Consider the following 17,571-nt stretch of genomic DNA (forward strand, 5'->3'; position numbering starts at 1 on the left):
CCCGATTTAAGCTATCAGGTTGAAAGGTAAGTAGGTTAAACGATCAATTAATTTAGTTATAGGTCGAAAGGTAATAACTATTTTAATTTTTAGCTAATTTGTTGAAACTTGAATCTGAATTTAATTATGAACACAGATGTGAGTTAATCTTTTGTCTGCATAAAGTGATTGAAATTCGGTTGTTTATTTTAGCTTTTGTATTATGTTATTTTATATCCTCCTATCATTATTTTTTTGTCCTAATATAATTAGTACATTATTATTTAGACCTATTCGTGTGGTAGTTTGCAATTTAGTTTAGACAAACCTCCCTTGGGTATGATCCTCAAAATACTTCCTTGTGTTTCGTTGCAACCCTTCTATATTACAATTTGAATTTTATACTTACAGACACCACGTAATACCGCTTAGTATTAGCTTAAACATTAGGCAACCAGTGAGCTAATATTTTCTTTTATTTTGCTTTGCATGTAAAAATCACATGAGGAAATTATACAAACTATATTAATGTAATCCATGACTTTTTTTTATTAACTAATCTATTAGAAAAAAAGTACTAGTGTACATAGACGAAAATACTATACTTAGGGCATCAGATATAACAGACTCCCACTTGTCTTAGTGAAGTAGATGAGTCATGTTTCGCACTTATATGCCCTTCATATGTTTCCGAAGAACTCTCTAGCTAGCAAAGTCTTCGTAAAACTTATCCCTAGGGTTTGTCCTCATGTGCAATCTTTGACTACATCCACTATTTCGTCAAACATTATTGTCTCCCTTATGATACTTTCTATTAATGTGTTTTGTCCTTATGTTGTTTCTTTAGGGTTTAGCTATATCTGCACTATTATAATGCCACAGCTTTTTCATACCTCATATGTGGCCCTACATAGTAAAGTTAGTAATGTAACCCTGCTTGAAACTTATTCACACTATGGACCTACCATTTAGAATAAAACATAGCCCAATGTCAATTTCCTCGAATCTCGATATGTTTGGAAGTTAGAACCAATATACACGATAAGAGTAAGATTTCCTCCAGAATACACAAGCATATAATCCATCGTTCTCCATAAACACTGTAGTACATGTTTAACTTCTTACTAGTGTCTTGGTCTTGGATTTGCCTGATATTGACTCACCAACCCCACTGTGAAACAAATATGTAACATCCCGATTTAGGGCCTAGTCGGAACAGTAGTTTTGGGACCACAAATTCGATGATGAAAATTTTATTTTTACTATATTTTTATCGCCTAAAATTTCACGAAAAGATTTCGTGAAAATTTCGTTCAAAATTTTTGACGTTTGGGCACTCAAGTTAGTAAAAAGGACTAAATTGTAAAATGTGCAAAAGTTGAGTTTTATATGTTAAAGGTATTTAATTGTTATGGAACTATAAATTAGGGGTCCTTATATGGTAATTAGACCATCGGTCAGAGATGGACAAAAAGGGACATGAGATAAGTGAAATAAGATTTTTTTTAAGTAAGGGCATTTTAGTCATTTAGTAAATAAATAGAATTAAAAGGGAAAAAGATGTAAAAATTGTGTTCATCATCCTTGCTTGCTGCCAAAACTTGAAGGAAGCCATAGCTAGGGTTTCTTTACTTTCTCAAGCTCATAGTAAGTGATTCCAAGCCCCGTTTTTAATGTTTTTTACATTTTTGGAATCCCAGTGGCTTAATTTAGCTTATTTTAGCAATAATTTCACCTAGGGTTCATATTTGGAAAAAATAACCATAGATGAAATATGTTTATTTTGATGTTTTATGGTAGAATATGAAGCTAGAAATTATGTTAAACAACTTTTGCTAGTCGATTTTAAGTGAAAACGAGTATGTTGACACAATCGGCAAAAATACCTAATGTTCATAAGTATTACAGTAAGAATTTGCTGTTTTCATAGAAGGAAAAATGTTCAGCATGTTATAAAACATAATAATAAGAGATGAAGTTTAATTTCTGAGCTTTGGGGTAAAGGTGTAAATATGCAAAAGTTTAAGGGCAAAACTGTAATTTTGCCAAAATTGAGTCAAGGACTGTTTTGATGAGTGTGAATATTAAATAAGCTAAATTTTCTATTATAGATCAAGAAGAACGAAATCCGGAGCTAGACTGGGGAAAGAAAAAGATTGAGGACTAAAGTGTTAGATTTGATAACATTTTTGTACCGAGGTAAGTTTACGGTAAATAAATGCAATATTTTAATAGTTATTATTAATGTTATTATTTCCAGCAATTATATATTTATTTCATGAATTTATTTAATGTTAACTCAAGTATGAGATGATAGAGAATCAGTGTTAAAAAGTCCCGTTGAAACATAAGGAATGTACCGGATACAAATGTCATGACATTTGGGTAAAGACCATGTAAGACCATGTCTGGGACATGGAATTGGCACCAAGATAAGAGGTCCCATGTAAGACCATGTCTGGGACATGGCGTTGGCACCAACATAAGAGGTTCCATGTAAGACCATGTCTGGGACATGGCGTTGGCACCAAGATGAGAGGTCCCCCGTAAGACCATGTCTGGGATATAGCATGGGCACAAATATGAGAACTCTCATGTAAGACCATATCTGGGATATGTCATTGGCAGTACAGAAAACATCCCATGTAATACCATGTCTGGGACATCCAGACATGGCTTTGGCATGTTATTATCAGAAAAGAGACCCAAGTATCCTTATTATTCCAATGTGGCTCAACAGGCTAGTAAACAAATTATGTTTCATGAAAGTTCAGGTAAAAGCATAAATAGCAAATTCAGGTGAGTTATAAGAGTTAAGACCATATTATGTTATCAATTGAGAACCAATATTTCAGTAAGAGAAGAGTAAGTTGTAATCTTAAGCTATCTAAATAGGTAAGTAAATAAACAAGTAAATGAGAGTAAGTAAAAAGGATACCTAAGAACATGATACTTGCATATCATTATTTGTGTTAAATGTTGTTATTTATTTACTTGTAAACTTACTAAGCTTTATGCTTACTTCTTATATTTCTTTTTCTTTTATATAGTATTATCAAGCATAGTCGGAATCTTAAAGACATCGGAGAGCGTTCACACTATCAACCACCACAACTTGGTATTTTAAGATGATAAATGTTTCAAGCTATGGCATGTATAAGGACTTAGTCATTTCGATTGTATATTCTTAAATTATGACCAAAAGATGATATGTAAATATTTGATAATGAATAGTTATTAAAATGGCTAAGTATGAAGGTGATTGTTGTTATAAATGTCTAGGTGATAAATTATGCATAGAAATCATGAAAAAGTAAAAATTGGTAGTGAAATAGTTTTTGGACAGCAGCGATGACGTGACTTTAAAAAATCACCAAGGATAGAATAAAATGAATTAGAGAGTGAATGATATATAGAATCAAAGATTATTGAGTCTATTTTCATAGAAAAATAACAGTGCAGATAAAAGAATTATGTATTCTGAGATATTTGCATTTTATTTAGACAAGGTCGAAGTGGTTTTTGGAATCCCCTCTTCTAACTTTGGAAAATAATTAAAAATTTTAAAAAAATAGTTATGAGTTGTAATTTATATGTGTAGATTCCTTATTGAGATTATTTCTGTAGAAACTAGTGAGAACACCATACGAAGTCTGTACAATGATATAATTGAATTTTAGTGACGAGAGGTCAGGACAGTCGATTAGTGAAATAGGGGAGACTTTAACTAATAAACTGTACTAATTGGCTAACCCAAAAGTTTTGAAAAATTTATGGTAAAAATATATATGAGTCTAGTTCCAGGAAAAATTTACGGATCTAAATTTCAAGTTTTGTAGCTTGAGTTATAATTAATTTAGTAACCTCTGCGCAGGTGGATAGCTTTGTTGTGAATACTAAAATTAATTTCCAAAGTACAATTTTATGCCCCGAACTTTTAAGTTAAGTCAAGTAACGCTGTAACAGCCTGAAATTGGGCCTAGTCGGAACAGTGGTTTTGGGACCACAAATATAATATTTTGAAAATTTCTACAGTAAGATATTATCCTTGGTATAGTAAAATAAGGAAATAAAGTGATAAAAAGGGTAATATTGAGTTATGTCAACATTGGGAAGTATATTATGACATATTAATTCAAGAAAGGATTAAACCGAAAAAGTGAGAAAAGTTGTGGGTCAAGAGTAAATATTCAAAATTTTAGGGGTTAAAGTGTAAATACAAAAAAGTTGAAGGACCAAAGGTGTAAATATTTTAAGGGTGGAATGATCTAGAAACTAAGAAAAATGGATGGATTAGGACCAAATTGAAAAAGGTGAAGAATTTTGAGGGACTAAATCGTAATTTTATTAAATTAAGTGATGACTCAAGGATGAAATTTTAAAATATCATAAAAGGCAAAATTGTCATTTAGAAGAGAGAGAAATCTAGAAGATAATGATAATGTTGGAGATATTTTAGATTAACTAAATAAATAAATATTAGTTTATTAATATTTTAATTTGATTTTTAAATAATATTTTATTATTTTATTATTTTATTGTTTAGTATATATATGTGGAAAGAAAGATGAAAAAAAAAACCAACTAACCCATCATCTTCCATGCATCCAACGTGAGGAGAAGAGAGAAAGAAAGAAAGTTTTGCTTTCTTTCAATTTGGTCTCTCCTTCAAAAAAATTACCATTTTCACCTAAAAATCAAACGAATTTCCATATCCATTAAGAGAGAAAGATAACAAGGAGACTATGGGGAGCTAGAATATCAAGTTAGATTAAAGAAATAGAGGCTGGAGGAGAGAGAAAATCAAGTTAAAGATTGAAATCAATTGAACAAGGTAAGAGCATCAAGATTTCAATATATTTTTGAGTTTGATAGTATTGAAAAATATGAAATTGATGTTAATGTAGGGTTTTATTATATAAGGTTTTATGTTCTTGATATGTTAATGAAGAGAAAATAAGAGAAAGTGATGAGAAATAGTGTAGAGAAGGAAAATAAGAGTATTGTAAACTTAGTAATCAATATTTTGCACTAAAACAGTTTTGGATAGTACCAGTAGGTTAACTTTGAAAAATCACCATAAATTGTGGAAATCTAATTAGAGGATGAATAAAATATTAAATTAAATCTTATTAAGTCCAGTTTCTTATAGAAGAAACGGTGTAAGCAATATAATTGTAAATCATGAGATATAATAAATTTTGTGAGACAAGGCCAGAATGATTTCGGGTTCCCCTGTACTGACTTTGGAAAATCATCAAAAATTGGAGAAAAATAATTAGAGGCTTAAATATATATATGTTTAAATACTTAATGAGTCTATTTTCAATAGAAACAAACGGAAACATCATTAGAATTCTGTAGGAGGAGATAATTAATTTTTAGTGAAGAAGGGTCGGAACTGTTAGACAGCAGAATAGGGATGAGTTTAAAGAATAAACTGTACTTATTGGCTAAGCCAAAAATTCTGAAAAATTTTATGGTAAGAACATATGTGAGTCTAATTATAGATAAAATTTACAGATCTTAATTTGGAGTTCTGTATATTAAGATATAAATAATTTAGTGACTACAACTCAAGTGGACAGCTTTGAATGAATTTATATAAGTAAATGGTGAAATTATAGATAATGTTACCTATAAGCATGTTATATACATTAAGGATGTGGAATGGAGAGGAGGAGGAGGAAAATATATGATTATTTAACTAGCATGAGTTTTCATTAAAATGACTAATTTACATGTTTTAGGTCCAGGGACTAAATTGAACAAATGTGAAACTTTAAGGGTAAATTTGTAAAATGTCAAAAGTGACCAAATTGCATGAAATGGATTGGTTATTTATCTAAATTACAAAATTGAATGAAATTTAGAACAATATTGGGTGGAAATATGAGAAAATAGAAAATTTCCAAAATGTCCCTGAATTTTGGTATTTCTGTAATTTAGTCCGGTGAGCTCGTATGAGCTTTATTCTATATAATTTTAATTGAAGTGAATGCTATTTGGTAATGAATATTATATATATGTGTGTTTTATTATTGGAATCAATTATTATTGGTAATATGTATAATTATTTGATGCATTTAAATGATTATCGAAAGCTCGATTGGGTTGGAAGCTTGTTGGAGATATATCACATTATCCATTGGTTCTATTGGTAATTTTGGATGATTTGATTCTGGTTATAATGACTTGTATAACTTAAATTGGTTAATGTTAGCTCATAAATGTTTTGATTTTAATTGGTCATAAATATGAATGCTTGATGAAAAATGTCTGAAAATTAATTTGTAAACTCCGGTAATGCTCTATAACCCTATTCTGGAGAAGGATACGGGTTAGGGGTGTTACATTTAGTGGTATCAGAGCTAGGTTTAGTCGGTTCTCGGACCGAACGTAGCATATGTGAAGTCTAGTAATACATGTTGAATGAATGTGTGTTTTCAACCGAGCTATTTTTGATAATGTTGAAAACAATATTGAGATAAATGAAATATGCTCATGTTATGTTTGAATGAATGTGTGTTTATATACATTTACTTGAATAAGTTAGAATTTTGGACTGCTATAGTTATGAAAATGGGTCGACTAGACAAAAAATTAAAGGAAATTGAATAAAAATTATTTTACGAGTCTAGGGGCAAAATCATAATTTTGTCAAACTCTAGGGGCAAAAATGTAAATTTTCCAAAGTGTGATTTTTGGACTGGATTGAATAATGTGAATGTTATATAAGCTAAATATGTTATTATAAATTGAAAAAGACGAGAAATTGACATTGATTGGTAAAAAGAAAAATGAGAAAAAGTGAGAAATTTCCTGATTGAACATTTGAAATAAAAAGGGATATGAATGAAGTGACAGAAATGATCATATGTGTGGCACGGACTGTGTGTAGGCCACTATGTAAAAGTGAAAGTGATGATCACGTGTGTAGTACTATGTGCAGGCTACTACGTGTACCAGAATGATAGGTCGCATGTGTGGTATTATGTGCAGGCTACTATGCGTACCGGATAGCTTCGATCACGTGTGTAGTACTATGTGTAGGCTATTACGTGTATCCTATAGTGATGGTCACATGTGTAGTACTATGTGCAGGCTACTATATGAACCGGTATCTTTGAATATAAAGGGGGTTGCTAAGTGCTGATTCCCCAAGGCGTTGCTAAGTGCTGATTCCACCGTATTTTAAATGTGAAGGGGATTGTTAAGTGCTGATTCCCCCAAGGGGTTGCTAAGTGTTGATTCTCCGATTCATTGGTGGTTGCTAAGTGCTGATTCCACCGTATCATTGAATGTGAAAGGGGTTGCTAAGTGCTGATTCCCCGAATCACTGGTGGTTGCTAAGTGCTAAATCCACCAATAACGGATAACATTCCGAGTGTTCAACGGGAAAATTTGAAAGGTGAATATATATATGGTGGACAAGATTATATGAGAAATATTTGGGTTTGAAACTTTATCAACCCATATGTAAGATGGGAGGAAATATCAAAAGTACAAAAGAGCAATTTTAAGTACAAAACTGTTTTAAATAACAACAGTGGGGAAACTTTGAAAAATCACTATAAATGGTGGAAAATGAATTAGAAGTTGAGTAATATATGAAATTGAATTTGACTGGGTCTATTTTCATATGGAAGAAAAAGGGGAAGCAAAAGAGTTGTATATTTGGGGATATTTTAATTTTATTGAGACAGGGTTAAATTGATTTCGAAATCCTCTGTTCCAACTTTGGAAAATCACCAAAAATTTTACAAAAATAATTATGGCTTGAAATTTACATGCTTGAATTCCTTAATCAGTATATTTTTAATAGAAAGAAATGAGAACATTTTTTGAATTCTGTACAAGGATTTAAGTAAATTTTAGTAAGGAGAGGTCAGAACTATCGAGCAGTGAAATAGGGGAATTTTATAGAATAAACTGTATTAATTGGATGAGCTAAAAATTCTGAAAATTTTATGGTGTAGAGGTATATGAGTCTAGTTTTGGAAAAATTTTACGGAATTCAATTTGAAGCCCTATAACTCTAGATAAAAATAAATTAGTGACCATGATGCAGAAAATCAGCTTGCTGGAAATTGAATTGGAAGATTAAATTGAGTAGAACGCAGGAATGAATACTTTCGGTAAGTGATATGTGATTCTGTATAGGACCATAGCTGGGCTATGGCATCGGTATATGATATGCGATTACATGTAAGACCATAGTTGGACTATGGCATCGAGAAAACGAGGTACTCAATTCCGTAAGACATTCTCTAATTTGACAAATTGTGGTAAGTGTTAAGCAAATTTTACGTGATAAACCATATTGAAAAGTGAAATTGAACTCAATTTTTATAGAAATATCATATTGTTAGTGAATGGAATAATGTGAGGTCCGTGATAACAAAATTAGTGAGAGAAATGATAATTAAGTGGTAAAGATGCCTATATGTAACGATTACAATCAAAATGAACACGATGATTTTTTTTCTGGATATTCTATATATATATTCTTTTATCCTTAGAGATATGTGTATAATTGTTCAGTTTATAATAGAGTTCTTATGTTATGAGAATGTTTGCTAATTATAATGCCAGACGAAAGCTCTATTGGATGGCCGGTTTGTGATCGGTTATTGTTCTGTTTTGCATGCATATTTAGAAAGTGTATTGTTTTGCTACGATGAAATTCTAGAACTAAAATGTGGTGATTCTGGTGATTTTCATGCTAAAAGAATGTTGAAAGATTATGTGTTTGAGATATATTCTCAACATGAAGAAAAGAGTATTTTGATATGTTAATGTTCGATAGTTGAAATCAACTCAATTGTTTTATTAGAGTGAACTGATTTATCGAGATATGATTTGAGTTGTATGTATTTAAGCATGTGTATTCACGAGTATAAAGACGGATAGTCGAAATGAAAAATCTATATTTCAAAAAGTATGATATAGAGATATATTTATTGGAAAGAGATATATGAGATTAAATCGATATGTGATTCTGGAAAGTTAGTGAAAGTGTTTTATGAGAGTTACAAGTAACTTCTCTTGGTAAGATTTTCGGGGATGAAAATCCCTAAAGGGGGAGAGAGTTGTAACAGCCTGAAATTGGGCCTAGTCAGAACAGTGGTTTTGGGACCACAAATGTAATATTTTGAAAATTTCTACAATAAGATATTATCCTTGGTATAGTAAAATAAGGAAATAAAGTGATAAAAAGGATAATATTGAGTTATGTCAACATTGGGAAGTATATTATGACATGCTAATTCAAGAAAGGATTAAATCGCAAAAGTGAGAAAAGTTTTGTGGGTCAAGAGTAAATATTCAAAATTTGAGGGGTTAAAGTGTAAATACAAAAAAGTTGAAGGACCAAAGGTGTAAATATTTTAAGGGTGGAACGATCTAGAAACTAAGAAAAATGGATGGATTAGGACCAAATTGAAAAAGGTGAAGAATTTTGAGGGACTAAATCGTAATTTTACCTAATTAAGTGATGACTCAATGATGGAATTTTAAAAGATCATAAAGGGCAAAATGGTCATTTAGAAGAGAGAGAAATCTAGAAGATAATAATGATGTTGGAGATATTTTAGATTAAATGAATAAATAAATATTAGTTTATTAATATTTTAATTTAATTTTTAAATAATATTTTATTATTTTATTATTTTATTGTTTAGTATATATATGTGGAAAGAAAGATTAAAAAAAAAACCAACCAAACCATCATCTTCCATGCATCCAACATGAGGAGAAGAGAGAAAGAAAGAAAGTTTTGCTTTCTTTACAATTTGGTCCCTCCTTCAAAAAAATTACCATTTTCACCTAAAAATCAAACGAATTTCCATATCCATTAAGAGAGAAAGATAACAAGGAGACTATGGGGAGCTAGAATATCAAGTTAGATTAAAGAAATAGAGGCTGGAGGAGAGAGAAAATCAAGTTAAAGATTGAAATCAATTGAGCAAGGTAAGAGCATCAAGATTTCAATATATTTTGAGTTTGATATTATTGAAAAATATGAAATTGATGTTAATGTAGGGTTTTATTATATAAGGTTTTATGTTCTTGATATGTTAATGAAGAGAAAATAAGAGAAAGTGATGAGAAATAGTGTAGAGAAGGAAAATAAGAGTGTTGTAAACTTAGTAATCAATATTTTGCACTAAAATAGTTTTGGACAAGACCAGAGGTTAACTTTGAAAATCACCATAAATTGTGGAAATCTAATTAGAGGATGAATAAAATATTAAATTAAATCTTATTAAGTCCAGTTTCTTATAGAAGAAACGTGTAAGCAATAGAATTGTAAATCATAAGATATAATAAATTTTGTGAGACAAGGTCAGAATGATTTCGGGTTCCCCTGTACTGACTTTGGAAAATCATAAAAAAATGGAGAAAAATAATTAGAGGCTTAAATATATATATATGTTTAAATCCTTAATGAGTCTATTTTCAATAGAAACAAACGGAAACATCATTAGAATTCTGTAGGAGGAGATAATTAATTTTTAGTGAAGAAGGGTCGGAACTGTTAGACGGCAGAATAGATTTTTAGTGAAGAAGGGTCGGAACTGTTAGACAGCAGAATAGAGATGATTTTAAAGAATAAACTGTACTTATTGGCTGAGCCAAAAATTCTGAAAATTTTATGGTAAGAACATATGTGAGTCTAGTTTCAGATAAAATTTACAGATCTTAAGTTGGAGTTCTGTATCTCAAGATATAAATAATTTAGTGACTGCAACTCAAGTGGACAACTTTGAATGAATTTATATAAGTAAATGGTGAAATTATAGATAATGTTACCTATAAGCATGTTATATACATTAAGGATGTGGAATGGAGAGGAGGAGGAAAATATATGATTATTTAACTAGCATGAGTTTTCATTAAAATGACCAATTTACATGTTTTAGGTCCAGGACTAAATTGAACAAATGTGAAACTTTAAGGGTAAATTTGTAAAAATATCAAAATTGACCAAATTGCATGAAATGGATTGGTTATTTATCTAAATTACAAAATTGAATGAAATTTAGAACAATATTGGGTGGAAATATGAGAAAATAGAAAATTTCCAAAATGTCCCTGAATTTTGGTATTTCTGTAATTTAGTCCGGTGAGCTCGTATGAGTTATATTCTATATAATTTTAATTGAAGTGAATGCTATTTGGTAACGAATGTTATATATATGTGTGTGTTTTATTATTGGAATCGAATTATTATTGGTAATTTGTATAATTATTTGATGCATTTAAATGATTATCGGAAGCTCGATTGGGTTGGAAGCTTGTTGGAGATATATCACATTATCCATTGGTTCTATTGGTAATTTTGGATGATTTGATTCTAGTTATAATGACTTGTATAAGTTAAATTGGTTAATGTTAGCTCATAAATGTTTTGATTTTAATTGGTCATAAATATGAATGCTTGATGAAATGAAATGTCTGAAAATTAATTTGTAAACTTCGGTAATGCTCTATAACCCTATTCTGGAGAAGGATACGGGTTAGGGGTGTTACAAACGCCTCATGCTCGACTCCGGCAATGGTTTTGGGTAAGGGGTGTTACCGTTTATTAGTATCAAATCAGGTTTAGTCGGTTCTCAGAATATTCAGTGTGAATAAGAGTCTGGCTATACATGCCATACTTATATTTTGATAGTGTGACGACTCCTGACGATTTTAAAATATTTTCTTTTATAGTTATGGATCCCGAACTAGCTGGTACAGATGAAGTAGAGAGTAATGCGCCCACTCCCGCAGAAGGGACGGTGCCACCAGATGTTAATGTTACTGAAAGACCCATTTCAGTTAGTCAGGGAGGAGGGACCGAGAAGCCTTTTTCCAAGCTATGAATGATTGGTTTGCCGAGTTCGTTCGCACGAATCTGGCTGTTAGACCTCCACCCCCTCATGATTCTCAGGTTCCCCATGTAGCTTCTCCAGCCGCAGGTATAGCCATCAGGGAAAGGCCACCAGTTGATAAGATCAGAAAACAAGGGGCTAAAGAATTTCGAGCTACTAAAGACGATGATGCAGAGAAAGTAGAATTTTGGCTCGAGAATACTATCAGAGTTTTTGATGAATTATCTTGTACACCTGAAGAATGTATGAAGTGTGTTGCCTCACTTCTCAAAGATTCAGCTTATCATTGGTGGAAGACTCTTGTGTCAGTGGTACCTAGTGAAAGGGTTACTTGGAATTTCTTTCAAGAGGAGTTCCGTAAGAAGTACATTAGTCAAAGATTTATAGATCAGAAAAGAAAAGAGTTCCTTGAGTTAAAACAAGGTAAGATGACTGTGATCGAGTATGAATGCGAATCTGTTAGACTTAGTAAATATGCTCGGAGATTGTGTCCACTGAAGCTAACATGTGTAAGAGATTCGAAGACGGGCTCAATGATGATATTCGACTGTCAGGGGTGTTTTAGAAATCAGAGAGTTTGCTGTTCTGGTTGAGAGAGCCTGTAAAGCAGAGGATTTGTTAAAAGAAAAAGAAAAGGGCAAAGCTGAAATTGAAGCGCAAGACACAAAGAAAACGCAGATGAGCAGATCATTTTAGTCTACTTCCAATAGGCCTAGAGAGTTCCCTAGTGGATCAAATTTTCCAACCAAATATTCTAATCGAAGCAGAGGCAGTAGATTTGAGGGTTCTAGAACTCAAACTACTACAGTTGAAAGTACGGGTAGTACTCGACCCACTAGGCCAGAATGTGCCCAATGCGGTAGACGTCATCCTGGAGAGTGTAGAGCAAATGAAAATGCCTGTTTCAGATGTGGTGCACCAGACCACTTTATTCGGGATTATTCTGAAACAACTAAAAGAGAAGTAATACTGAGTGCGAGATCAGGAAATGCTCCTACTAGAGATAGATCACAGAGGAACCTGGGAGTTGTAGCAAGTAACAGGGGTACGTTTAGAGACTCAGCAGTTAGATCAGATGTTAGAGCACCCGCAAGAACATATGCTATTCGTGCTCGGGAAGAGGTATCCTCCCCTGATGTGATTACGGGTACATTTTCTCTCTATGATACTAATGTTATTGCTTTAATGATCCGGGTTCGACTCATTCTTATGTTTGTATGAGATTGATGCCTAGTATGAACATGCCTATAGAATCCACTGAATTTGTAATTAAAGTATCAAATCCATTAGGCCAGTATGTGTTAGTAGATAAAGTATATAAGAGTTGCCCTTTGATGATTAGAGGTCACTGTTTTTCAACCGATCTCATGCTATTGCCATTTGATGAGTTTGATGTGATTCTTGGTATGGATTGGTTGAATGCCCATGATATGATAGTGCATTGCGGAAAGAAATGCATTGAGTTGAAATGTGAAAATGGTGATCTTATCTAGGTTGATTCAGATGAGTCAGATGGTTCTCTCGCTATGATTTCTGTTATGTCTGCTCAAAAATGTTTGAGAAAAGGGTGTGAAGCTTATCTTGCTTTTGTATTGAACACTAGAAATCCAGAGTTGAAAATTGAATCAGTGCCAGTGGTACGTGAGTATTTAGATGTGTTTCTGGAAGAATTGCCAGGTTTGCCTCCTATTAGAGAAGTTGAATTTGGTATTGAGTTGATTCCAGGTACAACTCCTATTTCTATTGCTCCTTATAGAATGGCCCTGTTGGAATTGAAAGAATTGAAAGCTCAATTGCAGGAATTAACTAATAAAGGTTTTGCAAGGCCTAGTTGTTCTCCATGGGTTGCACCAGTGCTTTTTGTGAAAAAGAAAGACGGTTCAATGAGATTATGCATAGATTACCGGTAGCTTAATAAGGTAACTATAAAGAACAAATATCCACTGCCTAGAATTGATGATTTGTTTGACCAGTTGAAAGGAGCTACTGTGTTTTCCAAGATTGACTTGAGATCTGGTTATTATCAATTGAGGGTTAAAGAGTCAGATGTTCCGAAGACTGCTTTCCGGACTAGGTATGGTCACTATGAGTTTCTTGTGATGCCATTTGGATTGACTAATGCTCCTACTGTTTTCATAGACTTAATGAACCAAATTTTCAAACCTTACTTGGATAAATTTGTAGCTGTGTTCATTGATGATATTCTGATTTATTCTCGTGATGAGATTGAACATGCCGAGCATTTGAGAATCGTTTTACAGATTTTGAGAGATAATAAGCTTTAAGCCAAGTTTAGTAAAAGTGAGTTCTGGCTTCGAGAAGTTGGATCCCTTGGACACATTGTCTCAGGCGATGGTATTAAAGTTGATCCAAGTAAAATTTCAACAATTGTTAATTGGAAGCCTCCTAAAAATGTATCAGAGGTCAGAAGCTTTCCTGGATTAGCTGGTTATTACCAACGATTTGTAAAGGGATTTTCCATGATAGCTACCCCATTAACAAGGTTGTTGCAGATAGATGTCAGGTTTGAATGGACTAAAAAGTGCAAGCAGAGTTTTGACAAGTTAAAGGCACTGTTGACTGAAGCTCCTGCTTTAGTACAACCAGAACCAGGTAAAGAATTTGTGGTTTACAGTGATGCATCCTTGAACGGATTGGGTTGTGTACTTATGCAGTAAGATAAAGTAATCGCATATGCTTCCAGACAGTTAAAGCCACATGAGAAAAACTATTCGACGTACGACTTAGAGCTGGCTGCCATTGTATTTGCGTTGAAGACCTAGAGACATTACTTGTACGGTGAGAAGTGCTGAATATTTACTGACCATAAAAGCTTGATGACTCAAAAAGATTTGAACCTGAGGCAAAGAAGATGGCTAGAGTTTGTTAAAGATTATGAGTTAGTGATTTACTACCACCCGGGTAAGGCAAATGTTGTTGTTGATGCCTTGAGTAGAAAATCTTTATTTACATTGAGTGCTTTGAATACCAGTTTGGCTTTATCAAATGATGGTTCCATTTTAGCTGAGTTGAGGGCTAAACCGATATTTCTTAAAGAAATCTATGAAGCTCAGAAAAATGACAGTGAGTTGCAAGTTAAAAGAGCTCAATGCGAATCGGGTGTAGAGTCAGATTTTCAGATCGGTTCTAACGGTTGTTTGATGTTTAGAGACAGATTATGTGTGCCAAACAATGATGAGCTTATTCGGAAGATCTTACAAGAAGTACATAGCAGTTCTTTGTTTATTCATCCATGTAGTACAAAGATGTATAACGATTTAAAGAAAATGTACTGGTGGGTAGGAATGAAAAGAGATATTTCAAAATTTGTTTTATATGCTTGATCTGTCAACAGGTGAAGGCTGAACATCAGGTACCTTCAAGTTTATTGCAGCATTTGTTAGTTCCTAAGTGGAAATGGGACCGAGTTACCATGGATTTTGTAGTAGGGTTACTGTTGACACCGAAAAAGAAAGATGCAGTATGGGTTGTAATTGATAAGCTAACAAAGTCAGCTCATTTTATTTCGGTTTTTATGGATTATTCACTTGACAAGTTGGCTGAATTGTATGTTTTAGATATAGTTAGACTACATGGAGTACCGTTATCGATTATCTCAGACAGAGATCTGAGGTTTACATCGCGATTTTGGAGGAAATTGCAGGAAGCTTTGGGTACAAAGTTAAATTTCAGTACAGCTTTTCATCCTCAGATCGATGGTCAGTCAGAGAGAGTTATTCAGTTACTTGAAGGTATGCTCAAATGTTGTGTTTTAGAATTTCGAGGCAGTTGGGAGAAATATTTGTCGTTGGTAGAGTTTGCCTATAATAATAATTATTAGTCGAGTTTGAAGATGACTCCTTATGAAGCTTTATATGGACGTAAGTGTCATACGCCTTTGTATTGGACAGAGCTTAAGGAAAATCAGATTTACGTGGTTGATTTAGTTAGAAAAACGGAAGAGAAAGTAAAAGTTTTCAGAGATTGTTTAAAAGCAGCTTCAAACAGACAAAAATCTTATGCAGATTTAAAAAAAAAAGAGATCGAGTATCAAGTTGGCAACAAAGTGTTTTTGAAAGTATCCCCGTGGAAGAAAATTTTCAGATTTGGCAAAAAAGGCAAACTAAGTCCACATTTCATTGGGCCATTCGAGGTGACTGAAAGAATTGGACCCTTAGCATATCGGTTAGCTTTGCCAAATGAGTTAGAGAAGATTCGTAATGTATTCCATGTGTCTATGCTACATCGTTACTGTTCCGATCCGTCACATGTGATCTCACCGACAGAGGTTGAGATTCAGCCAGACATGACTTATGTTGAAGAACATGTAAAAATTCTAGATAGAGAGATTAAGCAAATAAGGAAAAAGAGTATTGCACTTGTGAAAGTATTATGGAATAGGCATGAAGTTGATGAGGCTACATGGGAGCTTGAGGCCATGCGAAAATAGTACCCAAATCTCTTCACAGGTAAGATTTTCGGGGACGAAAATCCTTAAAATGGGGGAGAAATGTAACATCCCGATTTAGGGCCTAGTCAGAACAGTAGTTTCGGGACCACAAATTTGATGAGTAAAAATTTATTTTTTACTATATTTTTATGGCCTACAATTTCACGAAAAGATTTCGTGAAAATTTCGTTCAAACATTTTGACGTTTGGGCACTCAATTTAGTAAAAATGACTAAATTGTAAAAAGTAAAAAAGTTGAGTTTTATATGTTAAAGGTATTTAATTGTTATGGAACTATAAATTAGGGGTCCTTATATGGTAATTAGACCATTATTTAGTGATGGAAAAAATGGACATGAGATAAGTGAAATAGGATTTTTTTTTAAGGGGATTTTAGTCATTTAGTAAATAAATAGAATTAAAAGGGAAAAAGATGTAAAAATTGTGTTCATCATCCTTGCTTGCTGCCAAAACTTGAAGGAAGCCAAAGCTAGGGTTTCTTCACTTTCTTAATCTCATAGTAAGTGATTCCAAGCCCCGTTTTTAATGTTCTTTACGTTTTTAGAATCTCGGTAGCTTAATTTAGCTTATTTTGCCAATAATTTAACCTATGGTTCATATTTGGAAAAATACCCATAGGTGAAATATGTTTATTTTGATGTTTTATGGTAGAATATGAAGCTAGGAATTATGTTAAACAACTTTTGCTAGTCGATTTTAAGTGAAAATGAGTATATTGACACAATCGACAAAAATACATAATGTTCATAACTAAGTATTAGAGTAAGAATTTGATGTTGCCATAGAAGGGAAAAATTTTTAGCATGTTATAAAACATAATAATAAGAGATGAAGTTTAATTTCTGAGCTTTGGGGTAAAGGTGTAAATATTTAAAAGTTTAAGGGCAAAAACTGTAATTTTGCCAAAATTGAGTCAAGGACTGTTTTTATGAATGTGAGTATTAAGTAAGCTAAATTTGCTATTATAGATCAAGAAGAACGAAATCCGAAGCTAGACCGGGGAAAGAAAAAGATTGAGGACTAAAGTGTTAGATTTGATAACATTTTAGTATCGAGGTAAGTTTACGGTAAATAAATGCAATATTTTAATAATTATTATTAAAAGTTTACGGTAAATAAATGCAATATTTTAATAATTATTATTAATGTTGTTATTTTATAGAAATTATATATTTATTTCATGACTTTATTTAATGTTGACTCAAGTATGAGATCACAGAGAATCAGTGTTAAAAACTCTCG

The sequence above is a fragment of the Gossypium raimondii genome, chromosome 7 (genome assembly GCF_025698545.1).
Source record: "Gossypium raimondii isolate GPD5lz chromosome 7, ASM2569854v1, whole genome shotgun sequence".
NCBI lineage: Eukaryota > Viridiplantae > Streptophyta > Magnoliopsida > Malvales > Malvaceae > Gossypium > Gossypium raimondii.